Source organism: Macaca mulatta, chromosome 4 (assembly GCF_049350105.2).
Source record: "Macaca mulatta isolate MMU2019108-1 chromosome 4, T2T-MMU8v2.0, whole genome shotgun sequence".
In the NCBI taxonomy this organism is placed as follows: domain Eukaryota; kingdom Metazoa; phylum Chordata; class Mammalia; order Primates; family Cercopithecidae; genus Macaca; species Macaca mulatta.
In genome coordinates this window covers 125,855,655-125,863,928 of record NC_133409.1, presented here as the reverse complement: position 1 = coordinate 125,863,928, position 8,274 = coordinate 125,855,655, and the positions used below count along the sequence as shown (strand labels likewise).

Here is an 8,274-nt window from a genome sequence, read left to right as displayed (position 1 = left end):
TGGCTAAGTTTGTGCTGTCAAGATCTCACAACCATCCAGGGTGGAGCTTGCAGGTGTGTAGAAATTTAATAACTGGGACTTTATGACTGTATTTAATTTTCTTCCTATCATGAACCATGAACTAAAGCAGTGGTTCTTCCCTCCTCATTTGACATTGTCTGAAGACATTTTTGGTGTCACAACTGAAGGTGCAGGTGTTACTGGCATCAGGTGGTTAAAATCCAAGAATGCCACCAAGCATTCCAAAATGCACAGGACAGCTGCCATGACAAAGATATATGTGGCCCAAAATGTCAATAGTGCCCAGGCTGAGAAACCCTACAGCAAAAATATAAAGAAAAATTCCTATGCCAAAAACCAAAGATGAACAAGAAGCTCTCATTGAGAGGGTACCTCTCAGACTCCTTGCAGGAAAGGCCAGCGTAAAATTGAGAAAAATTAATTAAACCACAGCAGTAATAAAGAAATAAACGAAGCATACACAGCAAAATAAAATCAAGTCTAAAATACTCCTTGAATCTGCAGTAGCATTTAGCAAATTAATCTAATTACTGGGATTTTTGCAAATGCTGCCAGTGGTACTGTTGCTCTGGAAGGAGGAAGATTCAATGGCCAGTCTTCCCAGAAATTCACTTAGGAAAATTTATTAGTTAGCTATCCTTGTGTGCTGCAGGGTTGAGGTTCTAGAATGAGCAATTGCTTCATCTAAGACAAAACATCTAAACTCAATGTGTGCAGATGGCTGGCTCAGGAATACCCCCTCTATTTTAGAGGTTCATTATGTGCCCAGAGACCACATCCTGCAGACCAGCCCTCAGAGTGGAGGGTAAGATGGCTACTCCTTTACTGACTACATAGGAAAATGTGGGCTTGCTTGAAGTTCCAAAGATGGGACCCTAAGGGATCCTGGGGGGAAAATCCCCCCATTCTCCTTTTCCCAAAGTACTTCTTTTTTTTTTTTTTTTTTTTTTTTAGTAGACAACGATGTCGTTCATTTAAAATGTTTACTTCAAGAAATATATATATGACAATTACAGCACTAAACCAAGCACCTTTGACCAAATCACATCCTCCTCTTTGATTCCGCTTCACTCTAAGCCTCTTTCAAATTCTTTTTCCTGAGCTGGAAGACCAGTCAGTCGCCCGCGGGGTCAGCGCCTAACACGTTCCCAGCTGGGCAACTGTGTACCTCTCTCTAGGCGTGCATGACGCCCTTCTCCCCAACTCCTTGTTTTAAAGGATTTAACCCATTAGGAAGTTCATTTTTCAATCTAAGCCAAAAGGAGGTGGGGAACAAGGCAGTCTTCACTTCGAAGGCCACTTTCCTGCTCCAGTCCCTGGCTAGGGTTCTAGAAGTGGCTGGCCACTGGAAGATCTAAGTCCAGCTCCACCCAGGGCAGCTCCTGCAAAGGCTGGGACCTCCAGTGCTGCTTCCTCAACCCTCTCGGTGACCACGACTCAAAGGAGAGACCTCAAGGGAGCCGGGAGCACAGGTGCTGGGGCTGCCTTCCAATAAAGAGAACTGTCCAGGGAAACGGATCAGGTTATCCCATGGAAGCCTGAGTCAGAGATGGTGGTTTTGGGGTGATATGGACAAATTAGGTTAGTTTAGCAAAGCTCTGAAGTGGCAGAAGCTTCTCCCCTGGACTACTGATTGAACACAGAACAAAAGATGCGCCTGGGGTCAGACTAAGTCTTAGAGAGATGCAGGCCAGTCTCCTCCCACAGGCCTTGGGACTGGCGGGACGGACACTGCTATGTGGCCTCCAAGGGCAGGAGTCACGGTAAGGAGAGACTGGGGTGGAGCAACAAGATCATTTTTGGCATTTTAACACGGAGACAGTGACAAGTGGTAACAATAGCAAAGCAAAACAAAACAAAACAAAAACAAAAACAAAAACAAAAACAAAAAACCTGAAGAGACCAATATTTAACTATTTCCCATCCACCCAAATCTCACACTTAAGTTCTATTCCCAACTCCCCATAAGCACCACTGAACTAAATATCTATTTTAAAGTACCCAAACCAGTCCAGACCCTCTGGAAACCAAGAACCCCAGCCAGAGCTGTCGCCTCTCTTGGGTCCAGGCGAGAGGAGGGTTCCAGAAAAGGCACCTCAACTCACTCAGCACAGCGCACACGGCGGCGAGTTCAGGCACTTGACCGGGACGCGGGTGGCAGTCACAGCATCCGTGCTGACACTCGAGGAAGGGGACTCTTCAGTAATCCCAACTATTCGGTACCAGAGCCAAGCAGACGTGACTAAAGGGAGCTGAGTCAGCAGAACGGTACCCAGAGTCTCAGCAACAGGACGGCCAGTGCAAGGCAGGATGCAGGCAGGGTAGAAAAGGAGACCAAGACACAGGGTGGTCAGCGCTGCTATGGAAAGGGCTGATCCTTCTTGCAAGGACTGGAGAATCCACTTGACTGCTGGCTGATCAGTCTCTAAGTGGCGAGTGCGCCAAGGTTCAGCCCTGGCTCCACAGGAAGCCACGAAGCCGACTCAAATGATACAAATGTTCCCACCTCTGCCCCACCTCCAAGGCCCCATGGTTCCACCATCAGCTGATTTTCATTTGGACTTCGTTAACAGCTGAGGTCGATATAAATGGCTAAGCACAGACTCCCAATCCCCCATCGCCGGGGACAGGGCAGATTCTATAGTGTTGCAGCCAGAAGGCTGTGGGCGTACAGGCCGCCAAGGGGAGAAACAGAACCCACACCCGCCTAGTACGATCTGCAAGAAAAAGCGGGAAAGGAGTGACCCGCTGCCGAAGCACGCGAGCATGATTTTGGATGGAGGCGGGCCGGAGGGAACTGACTTTGCCTAGCTGCTGCCGGTTCTTGTAAGGGACACTTTTTTTTTTTTTTTTTTTTGAGTAAATGGCAATTCCTCTTCCATGTAGCATCTGCTTGGATCGCAATGCTAATTACAATTGGAAAGGGGTGTTTTGGGGAGTGTATTCAGGAGAGGAAGAAAGAAAAAGCTTTAAAAAAACCCTACATTGCTCAAAGTTTCTGCCTCTTTTGTAGGAATAAGTCAACTATTAGCAAGTATTTTAAATCGACATCAAGGGGAAAAAACGTACTTTGGAAAACATACAGAAAAAAAAAAGAAGGTAAGGTTGGATCACTTGTAAAACGGAACCTCAGAGAGTCCAAACAAAAATGCATCTTCGGTCAACTTTTGCTTTTTTAAATTCCTTGTTTGACTTCACGTCCCAGTGCATATGGAAACGACAGCTGCCGCGAGAGGTGTGGAGTCGGAGGAGTCTCCGGGAGCATCCAGAGGGTTCGGGGTTGTATTCTGGCAGTTTCTTGATCTTTTCTTTCTCGGTCTCACTTTCGTCTCTTGCTATCACCAAGGAGTGTGAGTAGCCCATGGCGACCTTCTCTGAGAAAACGTCATCCGGAGTCTTCACCTCCTGGGCTGCAGTGGAAGACTTGTGGTCTCCGTAGACCAGTTCCCCGAAGATCGGTGTTGGGCCCCAGCTGATGGTGCTCTCATCGGCGGCCACAATGATGCTGCTCTTCCCACAAGCCAGGCTCCAGATTCTCCAGCCACAGAGGTCCTGCACTGCTTTCGGGTACATGGCAGATTCACGGCAGGTGTTGGTGGCCCCCCAGAAAAACAGACCACCCACTTCACTGAGGGCCAAGGAGCAGATGTAACCAGCATAGATCTGGGGCACCCCACGCCCAGGGAAGTTAAACAGCTTCACCAAGTGGGGGACCATCTCGTCCTTCTGCTCTGCGTGGCCCAGCCGGGCATAGCTACCGAAGCCCTAGGTGAAGACTCGCTTCTGGGAGTCCAGGACCAGCGTGTGGTTAGCACCACAGGCCACGTCTCGCACAACCACCTTTTGGTACAGGCAGAATCTGTCTTCTCGATGAAGATGGCCACTCGCGGGGGTACCAGTTCGCAGTCGTACTCTATCCGCTGTGCTGGGGAGATGAACTTCCCATCCGAGTTGTGTCCCAGCTGACCATATTCAGGCCACCCAAAAGAATAGAGGTTTCCTTTTCAGTCCATTATCATACTGAATTCAGCCCCACAGGCCATTTTAGTAAATGCCAGCCGTTATACATTATCTACACGGGGCTGCGGACAGAGTCTGTCTGATTGGCAAGGCCCAGCTGCCCCATCTTGTTCTCCCCAAACGCAAACACGGAGCCCGTTTCTGTCAAGGCCAAGGTGTGGTTCCGCCCACATGCTGCAGACATGATAACTTCATGGCAGAAACCCTCAATGAGTCTGGAGGTCTCTATTCTCTTGGTGTCGCCATGTCCCAGCTGCCCCTTCTCGTTTCCACAGCTTCCCTTCAGTGGTGATGAGGAGGCTGTGCGCAGCACAGGAACCCTAGACCACTGTCGGCACCCGGACCCCCGCCAGGCACCCATACCTGTGGGGCCCCCACACATTCTGGCCGAAATTGCGGTAAGCAGCTTGCTGTTTAGGCACTCCTTTTCACCAATCATGTCCCAGTTGGTTGCCCCCAAAATCAAAAGCTGCCCATTACACTTTGACCCTTCAAGTTTGACGCGCTCCTTGGCGCCCCGCGCGCTTGCCACTGCCGCTACTGCAGAGCTCGGGCCTCTCGCGCTTCCTGGGCCTGGCGCGGTCTGTGCAGCTGCCCGAGCTCGGCTCCTCCCAGGCCGCCGCCGCCGCCTTCTTCCTGGGCCTGGTCGCGGCTGGTTGGAGTGATGAGAAACCGGAGAGAAAAAACGAAGAGAAGCAACTAAAAGACGGATCTGAGGGCTTTTTTTTTTTTTCCGGCGCAGACGAGGGCTTCAGCCCACTCACCAGATACGCTTTCCAAAGTACTTCTACCGAACCCTAAATCCTGGTAAGGAAAGAAGTGCTCACTCTCAAAGAGGGCTAACAGAAATAAGAACATGGGAAAGCGCCAGAACCCTGGGTTCAAATCCCAGATCTAGCACTTATTAGCCGGGTTGACCTTTGATGAAGTGATTGGCTTCTCAGTGCCTCGGTTTTGTCATCTGTGAAATGGGAGATAATAATCCACCTCACTGGGTTCTTGGGGGAATTAATACAAATAAAGCATTTGAAATAGTTGCTTGCACGCAAAAACTGCTGTGTAAACCCTGGTTATCATTATTATTATTATTAAAGTATGAGTTCATTGAAGGAAAAGGCTGCACCTCATTTTTATGGATTTCCCTAGGCTTAACAGAGTGCCTATGTTACTTCCAGAATATATTATCATAATTCAGGTGACTTTAATTTGGTTTAATATCAATACTTCAGTCAAAGTGCCCTCTCATCATCTAAGGCTGATGGGTTTTGCCAGGTCTGATTGAAAAAGAATATATGCTGCAGTTTTGGGATACTGCCTTTTTGTCTTCTTATTTTATCAGTTACAGAGGGAGATAGTTTTAAATCTATATGTGTGATTGTGAATTTTTCTAGTTTAAACAATTCTTGTTTTAGAGATATATTATTAGATGCGTATACATTTAGAATTGTGTTTTCCTGTTGAACTGACCCTTTTTATCATGAAATGTCACTCTCTATATATCTAGTATTACTCTTTGTCTTAAAGTATACTTTGTCCGTTTGTAACATAGCTGTGCCAGCTTTCCTTTGGTTAGTGTTTGCATGGTATAAGTTTACCATCCTTTGACTTTCACCCTATCTGTGTCCTTAGATTTAATGTGTGTCTTACAAGCAGGAATTATTTGGGATAATTTTTAAAATTCACTCTGGCAAGCTTGGTTTTTCAATTTAGTATTTAATCCGCTTACATTTAATGTAATTACTAATATATTTGGGTACAAATCTACTATTTTGCTTTTCGTCTCTATTAAATCATCTGTTTTTTGTTCCTTTGATGATGCTTTCTTGACTTCTGTTTAATTAGTGAAGTATTTTTTAGCATTCCATTTTGCTTTTTCCGTTAGTTCTTAAACATTTTTGAATTATATTTCTAGTGAATATAAAACATAATTTAATGATTGTAATATGCATCTCATTCCAGACTAAGTATAATTTACCTTAAATTAGTAGTTTCACCACTTCATGAGTAGTGCAAAAACTTCAAAATAGTTTAGCTCCATTTACTTTCCTCCTGCCTTTGTGATATTGTTTTTAATATTTTACATTCACAAATGACACAAACCCTACACGACATGATTGCTGTTGCTGCTTTAAAGAATGTAAAAGATAAAATAAAAATTTATTTTAAATATGGGGGCAAGACAGTGACTCATGTCTGTAACCTCAGCATTTTCAGTGGCCAAGGAGGGAAAAACACTTGAGTTTGGGAGTTCAAGACTTGCCTGGGCAACATAGTGAAACCTCATCTGTACTAAATACTAAAACAAAAAATAAAAATAAAAATAAATTAGTTGGGTGTGATGATACATGCCTGTAGTCCCAGCTACTAGGGAGGCTGAGGCAGGAGGATTGCTTGAGCCTGAGATATTAAAGCTGTAGTGAGTTATGGTCATGCCTCTGCACTCCAGCCTAGGAGACAGAGCAAAACCCTGTCTCAAAAAAATACATATATTATTAATATATAATATATATTACATATACAAAATATATAATGTAAATAATATATAAAATTTTATATATATATATATATATATATATATATAAACATCCTGGAGAACCTTCTTTTCTTCTGTCAGATATTTGGGGTCATTGTCTTTCAACCTGGAGAACTTACATTAATAATTCTTGTATTGCAGGTCTGCTAATGACAACTTTGCTCAACTTTTAATTGACTGAAAATGCCTTTGGTTTGCTCTAATTTTTGAAAATTATTTTAGAATATAGAATTCTAGACTAGCAGGGTTTTTTTTTCTTTTAGCACTTAAAAATATCATTCCATTAACTTCTGCTTTCTTAATTTTTGTTGAAAAGTTTGCTATTTATCTTAGGGTTGCTCTTTGAAGAAGATTAGTCTGAAGCACATGTTTCTTCTATGTCTATATTTTACAACTCCCTCCATCACATAATGTAAGCTACTTAGTGGCAGGGACCATGTGTGACTTGTTCATCAGCAGCATCTAGAATTGTGCCTGGCATGTCTATATTCAAGGCATATTTTTGAAAGCATTTATAAATCAATGAATGAATTGTACATCATGAGCACAAGGCAATGCCCAACACGAAGAAACCACTTACCAAAGAGTGAATAAATTCAGTCATTGCTCCTGGAGAAGATCTCTACTGTTATTTCTAAGTTCACAATACCATTCAGACTGTTGCGTAGACCTCTAGCTTAAATTAAATTTGACCACTGCATAAACATTATCTTGACCACTTATAGTAGTTTTGAAAAATTCTACTTATATATTATCTTGATAATAACATCTGAAAATATGACATTAGTGATTCTTTTTAGATTATTTATTACATTGAAGATGAGCCAAGCCAAAATGTGTTCTTTTGGAATTAGCTTTCAAATAAAATTTACTTCATAATGTAATCTCCAAAGAGTGAAACTTTTTAAGACACAGATATTAAAAGAAGTTTCAGGGGATTTTAATGAAATAAATATGGAGGTCATCCCTGCATCAGTTTTAACAACCATAAGAGCCAGACTTACAGATAGATGAAATTTCTTCTCCTTGTCAAAGGGAAGGAAGACCCTGTATTTTAAAACAGATCTGTCTTACAGTTTACTCTCAGCTACATTTTGCAGCCTCAGGACATTTCATCGTCTTGTTGGTTTATAAACGATACAGAATAAACTTAAGTTGCACCTAAGTGGTTACTTTACAATGCAAGAAGCAAGCCATTGAAGTTCAAATGCTTATCCAACCTCTAGTTCTTTGATGACATGATAAAAACAGATAGGCTATGCATTTGTTGGAGAGGACTACTGATGTGCCATATCTGATAAAGGGTGTAGAAAATTATGGAGAAATGAAAAACCTGACCATTTCTTTCTGAGCCATAATATAAAATGTAGCTTCATTTTTTGAATCCTTAAAATGGCAACCGTTTTCAAACATAAGCGTGAAGGGTGCTATAGAGTTCACTACATAGTCTTTGGATAATCCACATCCTGGAACTTATCTAACACTGAGAAGACCTGAGACTTGGCTATCTTAGTATTTTGAAGCATTCATCTGAAACCAAGTTGTCTTAAAAGCAGCAACAGCAATGAATACCTTATTTGTTTATTTGGCAAATAGTTGTTGGCCACCTGTTATGTGCTTAGGTTCTTGGGATGGAGTGGTGAATAAAATAGTCAACATCAAAATGGTCAAGCAACTCACATTCAGTGGGAGAGCTTGAG

General features: G+C 43.1%; 1 pseudogene; it reads right to left on the bottom strand.

The window, feature by feature from the left end:
- Nucleotides 1–2,126: 2,126 nt before the first annotated feature.
- LOC715206 (protein RCC2 pseudogene) lies at nt 2,127–7,178 on the bottom strand (annotated as a pseudogene).
- Between the last annotated feature and the right edge of the window lie 1,096 nt (nt 7,179–8,274).